This window comes from Thunnus albacares, chromosome 18 (assembly GCF_914725855.1).
Source record: "Thunnus albacares chromosome 18, fThuAlb1.1, whole genome shotgun sequence".
NCBI lineage: Eukaryota > Metazoa > Chordata > Actinopteri > Scombriformes > Scombridae > Thunnus > Thunnus albacares.
Genome location: NC_058123.1, coordinates 7,819,129 through 7,831,919, shown reverse-complemented (window position 1 = coordinate 7,831,919; position 12,791 = coordinate 7,819,129).

Genomic DNA, 12,791 nt, shown 5'->3' with positions numbered 1-12,791 from the left:
TAACCCCTAGAGCAATATTGCACCAATCACCAAAGACAGTTTGTCTTCACCTTTGCATGAATGTCAGAAGCTTCAGGGCAAGATTACTGGAGAGGCTTTGGGGGGATCCAGTTAGTCAATTTTGACATTTTATTTCCATAAAACATAAGCAGTAGTATATCTCTGCAGACTGACCCGAGTGGAAAATTTTCCAATCAGATATTGGAGTAATATTATTATACTAAGAGGACATGGTATGTTTTTCTCTGGCCCCTGGTGGCATGATAGGCTCATAACACAGGCACCCTTCTTCTGGGTTTTTATTTATTTTTTAGTTAATGAAAAAATCTCACACACAATTAAGTGTTGTGTAAAAATGAATAATACTGGTTCACTACTCTCATATGAGAATATATAAATCTGTCAAGGGTCAGAGATTTTGTTGTTGTTAAGGTATCCATCTATCCATTGAACGTCTCTGGCTGCATTAGACTTTTGTGAGCAATAATTAGAAATCAATGAGTGGAACTGTTGTATGGTGATTTTTATACTGTATGTTTGCTATATTTACTATAGGTTTTATATATTAACAATATCTTGATATATATTGATATCAATGTAAAAATTGACATGCCATGATAAATATTATTGCCCATCCCCACTCTCATTCATGTTAGTCCAAGTGGGGGTTTAAGAGAGGGAATAAATTAATGAATCGGTGAATGAATGTTTCAATGAATATGCCTGTGAACTGCCAGCTGGATCCACACGATGCTTACTGTAGCATCTAAAACCAAATGCCATATTTCCCTGTTGGTCAAATATTAATTAAAGCAACATGAAATTAATTCTTTCAAAGCACCCCATGTAATAAATGTCTAATAATGCAGTGTCTGCATTTGGGTGTGTGCTGAAATTCAGAGATTTGGGGAAAATGTACCGAAAACCTTATCTACAATTATTTGGACTGTGTTGCCTGTATTCCCACAATTATGCATTCTGGGACTATTTTCAAAGGAACTTAGACTTTTAGTGGTGCAGAGGACAATGATGACTCTCAGCCTTTTGCAGGCCAAACACACCATTGCTGTTTTATGGAAAAACACAGAAGTCCACAACTGTAGGTCAGTGGCTAAGAGACCTTTCCTTACTTTATCCATTTTTCCTTTTGCCAGGCTGTAGGAATTTTTCGGATATGTATATGATATGTATATATTGTTTTTTGGTTAGGTTGGCGTATGACTTGATACTTATATCCGTGGTATGAATGAAGTAGTAATGCACAATGCAAATGCTAGTCCTCCAAATCATTATCAATACCCCTGTAAATGGAAAATAACATCAAGCTATAACATTACTGTAGTTATATGAACAAATGTTGGATCATTACCCAGATATTACTTAATTAGAAATATTTGCTGCCTTCTTCTCTTCTCATCTTCTCTTTTCAGTTCTGTATCTGAACATCTGACTTTCTTTTCCAGTAGTGCAGTGTATTAACATATACTATAATGATATATCGCTTCACCCAGAACCCTCAAATATGGTCAATGAGCAGGGGAGAGAAAGACCTTCAGACTGACTGTGTGCATCCGTGTCCTTGTGTGTCGAGAATCCCCAAGCATTATGACAGAAACTGTTGCCTGAGAGCATGTCCCAAGGCTCTGGTGCTTTGGTTTTGAAAAGCAATGTTGCTGTTGAACAATTGTCCAGTTTCTTACTGCATGAAAAAAACATCCTGGAAGCTTTTCTATAATTAGAGTAATATTTCCTTTAATTAGGATACAGTATTATCATTTTTTAATAGATTCAATCGGTCAGTGCAATTATAGCTTTCTTAGGCATATAGCCACGGGCTTCTGCCTTTTATACGTTGCATCATGCATGTGAGTCGATCAGTTCAGAGAGGTGAGACTATTTGCAATTAAATGAAAGCTGTCAACTTTATACTCAAACATTCCAGCGCATTAATTCAGCCACGTTCTTCAGCCAGCACCCTGCCGAAGGTGGACTGTGAGGAGGGGGAGAGAAAGACCTTCTGACTGACTTTATCCCTCTTTGTCCTTATGTGTTGAGAATCCCCAAGTATCAACAACAAAACCTGTTACCCGAGAGCATGTCCCAGGGGTCTGATTAGCTCCATGGACCCTGGCCCTGTCAGTGGGATGGCTCTTTAAGGCTTGAGCCCATTGCTCGAGGGCGATGGCTCTTTGTGTTGTACCTAATATGTCCTGGCTCCATTACCACACTCAGCCACACACAGATACTTATGCTCATATCATACATGCCAGCTTCGTGCATCTGTGCAATCACACATAGTTTTGTTGGGACCTTGAAACTGACCTATTAAGTATACCTATATTACAGCAGAGGAGGCTACACTATCTCCTCAAGGTCTGAGCAAAAAAAATTAAAAGAGGTGAACATGACGCAAGCATACTGTTTTTTTCTATTTTATTTTGGAGGCGGCTAATTAAAAAAGTACTCTCTTGGCATTCTTCATTTTTGAACCATATGCTGTATATAAAGATGGATGTAGCAATTTGTTTTTCCATTTTGAGCCAGGACCTTCCAAATAAGGAGAGCAGGGTGTTGCCTTTCATGCTTTGGAAACACACCCCACTACCTCAAACTGAAGCGAACACTTCAGTGCACACTTGGGCTAACGTTAGCTACTTTAACTAAATTGTGCTAAAGGAGCTGGTACCATAATAAAGTAACATTAAACTTAAAATATTGCAACGATGGACTCAGCATCAGTCCAGGAGCCAGGGAGAGCAGCACGAGTGAACTGTCAATCACAGCTGTCAGTCATTTCCCACATGGCAGACATCAGAGCCTAATATAAGTCTGTGGAACAATAATTTCCAAAATTACCACCAGCACACTTATTAGAGGGTCTGAGCTTAGCGATTGGATCATAATGACTTGTTGAAAAAAAGTAATCACAGTATTTCTGGAGAGAAGTTGACGCTTTTTGAATGGGAGTTAATTGGAGCCAGCATGTAGCAGCCATCGGTGGCGTTGCACTTTAAGTTACTTGGCACTGGCTCCGGCCTCAAGCTGTGGTAGTTGCTGCTTGATTTGAACAGACAAAGCTGAACATGTGTATCAAAACACAAAGCAGAATGCTAGCTTTGCTTTTATTGTTATATATGCTGATTATTTAATGTTCAACACATGTTCATATAAAGATATTAGAAACAGGGAAGAACGGTGATGTGGAAAATAATTAATATCTGAAACATAAAGGAGAAAAAAAGAAAAACTTGGAAAAAAGTAAAATTAATGATTCATGTGTAAAAGTGATGCAAAAAGTGAGAATCTTACCTCATCTGCAAGAGTGTAAATGCCTGATTTTCCAGATAGTTTTTCCATTCTTTCTGTCTTTATACCTCAACAACTTTGTTTTCACCTTTAGTTCAGAAAAAAAAAACTGTAAATAAGCAAATCTTTTCCTAAGTTGTGGATGTTGTGTAATCTCCATTAGTGTTTCAAGACTGAGCCAGTTTGCACTTATTTATCACATAAGAAAATCAAAATTGCTTTACAGTTAAACCTCCCACACAATGCCTCTCTGTGATTTTTCTATTATTTTGTTCAACTGCTTCTGCCCGAAGGCCAGCAGAGCACCACAGAGAGAAACAAGGACATGTTGGTTAAATGTTTCTATCACGTCTTCAGCATAATCGCTTTGTGTTTATAAGGACCCAGCGGTCACAGATAAGCCGCTGTGCTCTATGTGTGTTTGCTGCCTCATCAAAATAGGACTGGTCTCTCTCCCTCCTGTACTCACCCTTTAGCATAAACAGAAATGTCAGAGCTGTTTTATTGGTACAGAATATTTACACATAGCTTTGGTAATACCTGCTTGCAACCAGTCATATCATCTCTTATCTGTGAGTTAAAGTTGTGTTTTGTTTAAATTTAAGGCTTTTTATACCTGAAGGGTTACAGCACTGTTTATTTGTTTCTGCCTTTTCAGGTTTTGTGCATAATGTCCACAGGGGATTGCAAACAGATCTTGGGTGATTTTCACAACCTGGCTAGGACACTGCCAGTTTGTATTTCATGGGCAGGGTCTCCACACCATTTAAATGATATGGCTGGTGATTTTCTATATTTTTTATTATTGTAAACTCATGTGCAGAGCCAAACCAACAATGAACTGATCCTACCTACAAGTTTTGTGTGTGTGTGTATCCAGAGCCTGATATATCTTATTCCTCTGTGTGGTAGACACACGTTGTTGTCCAAAAATGATTAAAAACAAAAGTGATCCGTACTGTTGCACTGGGTGACATATTCCTTCACCACAAACAGTTTGGTCATGGTAGTTTGTTTAGAAACGGCTCCAAAGACTAATAACAGTGATCACATGTTCAGTGTCCAGAGAGTAGTTGTGTGTAAGGCAGATGGAACTGCACAACCACAGGAATGCCGTTCTGTTTACAGAGCTTTGCTAGCTTGCTGTGCTGCATACCATGACCTCTTGAAATTGTATGCACGTTCTTTACAATGTACAATGTAGTACAAAGTCAAGAGGTTGCAATATGTAGCAAAACACACTAGAGAAGCACTCTAACAGAGGTCTATGGCACAGATGAATAAGCTATATCAGCCTTTGGATACATACACAATACTTGTTAGCAGTTTCAATTGATTGTTTGTTTGGCTCTGCACATGGGATTTGTTGACAACTAGAAAAATATAGAAAATTGCCAGCCATATCCTTTAAGAAACATATGTAAAAACAGTTAAAACCATAAAATATAACATAGCAAATTTTAGAGATATTAGAAACTGTCTCTCTTTGGACGCAGCCAAGATATTTATGCATGCTATGATTCTTTCCCATATGTCTTATTGTATCACACGTTGGGGGCAGGCTGGAGAAACAGCCTCTTGAGTCCTTATACAAACAAACTCTAAAAACTCTGGAAAAAAAGCCAATGCATTTCTAGTTTATAAAATTTTAAATGGTTTGGTCCCTCCTCCACTATGTGACTTTGTGTATACTCACTCAGTAAATTCTATTAGATCCTCCAGAATATCCTCTATAGAAGATTGTACCATACCATTTTGTCGCACTGCATTTGGGCAATCAGCTCTTTCTGTGAAAGCCACAACTCAGTGGAACGCCCTACCTGATGATATGAAGAGCTGCAGTTCAAAACCAAATTAAAAAATCTGCTAAAAACTACTCAGCTCTGTAACCACTGACTTTTAAATTTCATCTCATGGTCTTTTCATGAACACAAATAATCTTGCTTTTAATTTGACAAGCTTACATTATTAATTTGTAGTTGACATTGTGGGTGTATATGATGTGCTACTGTGTGTAGCTTTGTATCATGTGTTATGTGTCCTGTGTGTGTTTTTTGCTTTGTACTGATTGTTATTGTGCTGTTATATGGTTTAATTGTAAGGGACTGCAACAGCTAACTCTGGTACAGTACATCAAATGGTAACATTTATGTTTAACACTGTACATGGTCCCAATGAATACATAAATAAATAAATCTGCCACATAATTTGGCATATGCTGACCTACATGTGTTGACCTGAGTCTGCACTTGTCCAGCATAAAAACAAAATTCCATATGTCCTAAATGCATGCCAAAAAAGAAAGGTAGTTCACTTTTAAAAATACACCATATCTTCAACAAGTGTTGTCTCATAGCATCCAGCAAACATGACACTGCTTGACTGTCAACTGATAGCAACTCACAATGCTTGTTGCCACCCACACTATGAGCAACATGTGGCAAGCTGGCAAGGCCAAAGAGAGTGCAGCCGCAGTGATCCTGAGAGAGGCAATAAGCGGTTCCTCTACAGTGAATATGACGTAAAAGCTTTGCTGTTCTCTAAAGAATGCAAACATTACCATGGAGATGGATAAGAAAAGTGGACCTATTACCAGTGAATGTGTTCATATGCACACTATTATCCCAGTTATGATTGGGTTTTTTGGAGTATCCTGGTTATGTGTTGTGCATGTAAGTATCATATCCTGGTTTCAGAAACCTGGACAAGTCCTTGTGATTTTGAGAAAAGTGAATATGCAATTTGTAAAGAAAAGATTGTCCTCCAAAGAAAAACAACAATATCTGTCATTTCAGCAAATGCCAAAAAAACAGCATATGCTTTAAAGCCATAGGAATTATGACTCTTGTCTGTTGGGAGTGAAGGAGGATGTCGGGTGGCATTTTTATAGAGCCACAAAGTCCACATGGGGAGGATGTTTGGGTGGATGGATGGGTCAACAAAATGTGGATTTTGCCACAGGAAATACTGTTTGTTTCCTGTTTCCTACAGACAGCCAGTGTTGGTTTCTTTTGACCGTGACCAGGATCACTCCCTAACTTTAACCAAGTGGTGATTACTGTAATCATGATGACGAAGGTTCCTTAACCCTAACATAACAGTTATAGGACTGTCAACCCAAATTAAGATGTTTTTCTAACCATAACAAAGTACTTGTTGGATTTTAACTCAAATCATGCTTTTTCTTCAGCCCCAACCCGGTATTTTGTACCTAAACCTTGACAATAGCTTTGTCAGAAGATAAACAGATTTATTTTTCCAACAGAGATTTGTAACAGTTTTGATTGTCCTGCTGATAGGGGCGTCAAATCAGAAAATGCTTGTGTGTGTCATTCTGGAGAGCAGTTACAAAGCATGTACTTTTTTGCTCAGTTTGGAGGACTTGTTGAAACTGGCACACTGTGGCTGACAACTCCATTTATAGTGGTTAGTCAGTAAAACTAAAAATGTTAAATGATGATCAATACCCTGAAATGAAGGGAATGTTTGAGTGAAAAGAGGTTTTCTGCATATCTTCCAGCAATGTGCAGCTGAATCAGATGCTTCTCACAACACAAGACAGCAAACCTCAGAGGAAAAAAAGGACTGGAGCACACCGATAGATTTGCAGCCTTTAATATTGCAAGGAGGGGAATGTCTGACTTTGTTAATACAGAGGATGAGCTGAATTGTCTCTTTTGTTTTCATTACTGGTATTCAGATGCAGACACAGCCAGAAACCCAACTGTGAGATTGGTGGCTGAGAAGTTGAGGAATCAAGACACAACTGCATATCATCAAATTGCAAATTCTTCTCATCAAACAACTGTATAAATTATTTAGTGTGTATGAAATCACCACTGAAGTCTTTTAAGTTATCTAAGTTAACATTATGCTCAGCAAGTATTTCAGCCATGCAAACATATGGAGAGTTATCAGTCCATGTAGTTGTGTAAATAGTAGGGGTGTGCCCGAATACAGGTGGGTTTTATACAAATATTTGTATTTAAAAATTATTTGTTTTAGTGAAGAAAAACAAAACATGTCAAATACCAGTGCGCAGGTCAGTTACATCACTATCTCAGTCTCTCCTCTGTTCTGCTGTTACGTCTATCAGCAGGTCTCAACAAGGGGAGTCACATCCACCTGCTGCATGATGCACATTTCCTAATTCGGACATCACTCTTGGAGTTGGGGGTGTTCCCCAGAGATAAAGCTGAGCTACTGACACATGCGAAGTGCTCCCAAGGGACTCTCCATAACCTGTTGTTCCCCTTCTCCTTTCCATAAAGTTAGGTTGTAAAAAAAAGGTAATAAATGAAAAGTGCAAAGCAAGAATCACCTTTGAAGTTCTTACCTACACGTTACATGATGTGCTGTCTCTGTGTTATGGGTGTATAAATAGGTAGAGGTCTGCCTGCAATGTGGCGATGAATAAAGTTTTAGCTCAGTAGTCAGCGCAGTCGTCTATGATCTGGGAGACTCCAGTTCAAGACCCAGTGTGGTGACCTCCTTCATAAGGTAGTTTATTCATTCATTTATTCAACACTTATTGTAACACTTAAATTTTGTAAGATTAAAAGTGTAATAAAAAGCCTCTTTCCACTTTTATTCAAATACAAATGCAAATAATTTTGCTGTCTCAACAAATACAGATACAAATACAAATACGAGGCTCTCTGCACATCCCTCATAAATAGCTTTATCAGATGATTACTTTTACCTTTTTAACTATTGGATTGCAGTTGTATTCAATTAGTGTATTAACCAAAGTATATATAACAGATGAAATACTTGTATCTTTACATGAGGTTATTGTGTGAATCAGTGTCTTCAGTCATTTTTTAAAGAAATTTGAATGAAGCCTCAACAGGAACAGAGTCTGCCCTTAGCAACATATTTTGGGTGTTGGGGCATGTATTCACATTTGTGGTATATTTATATATGGGAGTGGCTTTGCACCTCTTATCACAAGAACATGATTTAGCTCTCAGGAGAAGATGGTGTCCACTCTTCTTTACATTACTCGACTGCCATTATGCCCTTGTGAGAGGTACGCTGCTCCTACAAGAGATGAGAAGGCTTGATTTTATTGACCAGCTCGCTACCACACCTATTGTCAATGTGTACCTGTAATACAGTACAACCCCGCTCTCACAACTTCACTGCCAGTGTTCATCCCTCGCCTCTGATCACAAAATTACCTTTGCTTGTTCACTGTGAGCATGTGCTACTGCCTGCGTGTGTACCTTGATACAAGAAGATCCTGCCCTTATCTAATCTTGAATCGATTATTGCACATGTTTGCTCCTCTCAATGGAAAAGCTCAATCTCATCTGCAGTTGAGTCGTGATGCCTGCAGCAAGAATTTTTGTAAGAGAGATCACAAAATTAACTTTTTAGCTTTGCTGTCTTGACTTCAAGCATAAGTTCAAAATTATATTTGACTTGCATGTTTCTAATATTTGGGTGTATCTTAATATGTATTATATAGTGTTTGTTCTATGTATTTAGCATTTGGAGTGGAATTTTTCCTCTGGCTTTTAATATACAAAATATTTAATGAATGTTTTTTATATTCAAATAGTCAAATGGAAAATGGTATGGGTTTTATTCAGCACAAAACAATGAACGACACACAATTTCCTAAGGGTACCCATTCACTATATGAGTGACTTATTCAATAAAGTGTTCTATGCTTTTGTCTTGGCTCTTCCATGATTGATTTCAGTGATATATGAATGGTAAGCACTATACAATTGAATTAAATTTTGAAAAAATACACCCAATACATTGATTTTCTTTCTTGTCTTTTGTACCATAATTGCACCTTCAGGCTATTCACATCCTCTAAGCCTCTAAAGAACAAAGAAAAATGATAAATTGAAAAGTGCAGCCAATTATTTCAGTATCGGCCCACACATTGCATTTGTTGAATAGCATTACAGGATCGCTGACCTGTCTCTGGACCGTCAGGAATGCTGGCCTTATGGCGGGAGGATTGCTGGTTCAAAACTCCAGGAAGTTTGCAGGAAGGGAGGGTAGATGAGTAAGTGCCTATCATCTCTTAACTGCAACTCAAGTGATGTACTTAAGCTGCTCTGTGGAGTTTCTATCTCAAGTTTTTTTTTTATGACATTCAACATTACTCACCAAAATACTATCAATTTTTAACTCAAATGTGTATGAATGCACTTCTTATTTCATGAAACATTTGCAAAGCAGCAGTCTCTTCTCATCCTCTTTTATTGGCGTAATACCTTTCACAACACATTACCCCAACTGCTACCACCCAAATATATATCACATCATGCTTCATGCACCATGCTCAGACAAATACACACAGTACACTATGTGTCCCTGCCAACCTTATCGCCAGACATGAACGTAAATATTGGATATGTTCCAAGACAACAGATTTTTATGTCTAATGCCAAAATTCCCTCTTTCCGCAATATCTATGCATGGCAACCACTGTATGCTTAACGTTAAGGAAATATCTTAGTTGATGCAAATAGAATATGCTTAAAGTCTCCTGCATGGAAGTTAGATATGCTATATGCATATATACATGAGTTTTGTTTTTTAATTGTTATTATTTGTTGATATTTATAGTAGCTTATAAACATGAGTTAATGTGACTTGGAGTCTTTTGACTTGACTTGATGAGTTGAATAACTGTGCTGCTGGCAGTTCACTAAACTCGTTAAATTAAGTTTCTAAAGTAGCATGATCAGCATTTTAGCAGACTTCCCAGCATGCATTGTTTGAGATTTAAAACTTTCCAGAGACCCTGGTACACAATGACTCCAACAAAAGCACCTTACAGAGAAATTTAAAATACATTGTACGAGATTTGTTAAGAAAAATATAAAAAATTGCCATATTTCTGAGCACAAAAAAGCTATTAACCTGAACTATGCAATGGCCAAGTATTACATAGAAGCTAAACATGGCCCACCATCCTACCTTTGTTTCACTGGCCTTGAAAAAGTCTGATCCAAAACATCTCTCTCAAAGAGAAATGTTTTGACAGGCTATATGAGATTGTACATTGTCGGAGTTACAGGCATGGGTCTGGGTTTTTTTGTGGGTGTGGACTACTGTACACCTGTGTTGAATTAGTTCATTACTTTGATTATATTGTATATATATGTGGCTTGCTGTTCACACTATTCATGTGCTGAGGAAGGCATATGGTCGAAACACATCAGCAGACTGCTTTGATGGTGTGCCGTCTTTTTCTTCTTTTGAACTGATTTGTTGAGCTTAGGCACCCAACTGGAACGTTCTGCCTTTTTCTGGGAACACTGTAGGAATGTATCTGTAGGTAAACATGTAGTATGTTTATGCACAATGACATGTATTTCTAGGACATTTCCCTGCATCTTCTCCTACATGTTATTAATTTATTGGAAGTTGGCAACCATGCTTACCTCCTTGCTTCAGTCAAATATGGATATATAAAAATATATATTTTTCAGCACATGCTATGCATTTAGTCATATAACCGATTAATGTCTTTTTAAGATTTGTAACACATTTTCATGAGCAGTGTACAAAAGTTACTATTAAGAATCTTATTTCAGCTACATTAAATTATAAAAACAATAGTCCAAATAAAGTCTAGATAACTATAAAATGTTATTTAACAAAAAACTAAAGAAGACAGGATTTAGAAATTACAAAAAAAAATCCACCATGGCATAAAGTATGACTGTTTGGACCTGCCTGCTTTGTACACTGGATGGAAAAAATAAATCTTTAAAGGCTGAAAACACCCTTTCATCTTGTCTCCACGGAAAAGGGTATTTTTATTTATTTTTTTATTTTTGTGATGAGCTCTATTGTTTTGGATTACAGTGACACTTATCTGAACTATACAGGAACAGCCCTATTCCAAAGCCAAATCTTTTTGGTCCTGCGGGTTGGTTAGTTAAGGACAAAGGCTGCTGTTTTAGTAGTCCCATACTTATATCACCCACAACATTATTTCCCATGGAGCACTTGAATACTTGAGTATTTTATGGACCATATACCACAGTGTAGACTCAGAGCACTATAGAGCTGCCAAGAGGTATTTAGTAGCTTTTATTTCATTGTCAATCAACAGCCCTTGCTTCTTGCACATGAAAGACATGTTTTTCATGCTTAAAAAAAAATCCTGCCACTTCTGTCAAGCCAGGAAATAATTACAACAATCAGTTCAAGATATGTAAGGGTTAGAGTTTACACTGTACTAGCAAGTAAATGTGTCATTTTGCAACTCTTGACAGTTCCGAAACAATAAAACAGACATAGTCATTCAACAAAGGAAGGGTATTTGCAGTGTATTTCTATTGTTCACGGTCTGTCAGGTAGCTCAATAGCCTTAAGGCTGTCCCAAATATTTAATGCACATTTATGGCTCCCTTTAGAAATATTATCAAGTAGTTAACCTTGCCTGACAGGCTGACCCCTGGCAAGAACTCTGGGAAATGAACCACTGAATTTCTGGTCAATAGGGTAATTATGTCAGGGAAGGTCAAACTACAGTGATTTACATAAAAAACGAGTACAGACACACATTGTGAATGGTATATCCTAACATTTACTGCTGATAAGCACATGTATAGATGATTCTGTGGAAGTAGATACTTCTACAGTCAGATACAATACCGCTGTTTTTTTTTTTAGCAACTTTTTTAAAGTGCTAAATTACAGTTTTATATTTCAATAACAGCTCATCAGCAGGAAGACTCATCACATTATTCTCACAGTATTCTCATTAAGTGAGAACAGCAGCTCATAGTGATGGAAATTACTTGACTCAATCAAGTGACTTTAAAGTTTATAAATTAGTGTTCATTGTTATTAATTAAACTACCCAACTGTATGCTATATATAGTGGTGGAGGGTACATTTACTTAAGTTCTGTACTTGAATACAATTCTGAGGTGCTTACTATTTTAATTCCATGCTACTTTATACTACTCATCTCAGAGGGAAATATTTTACTTTATACTATTGGACCTAGGATGACCATATGAAATATGATGCATTACAGTAAATTAAACCACCCAATATTAATAAAAGAATGAGAATCAACTCCACCTCACATTAAAATGCTGTAATAATAATAATCAAATAATATAAACCTACAACTCTGACATTTTGTCCATTTTGCCTTTGGTTTGACTTTTATACTTATAATTAATAAGCTGATAATACGTATTATATAAACTTGTATGTACTGTATGTACAATTAAGACTTTCACTTGAAATTGAATATTTTTACAGAGCGGTTTTCCTGCTTTTACTTAAAGGTGCAGTGTGTAGAATTAAGTGGCATCTGGCAGAACGGACTTGGCAGAAATGGAATACAGTATTCATAAGTATTTAGTTTTAATTAGTATATAATCACCTGAAAATAAGAATTGTTGTGTTTTCATTACCTTAGAATGAGCCCTTTATATCTATATAGGGAGTGGGTCCTCTTCCATGGAGCCTGCAATGCACCACCATGT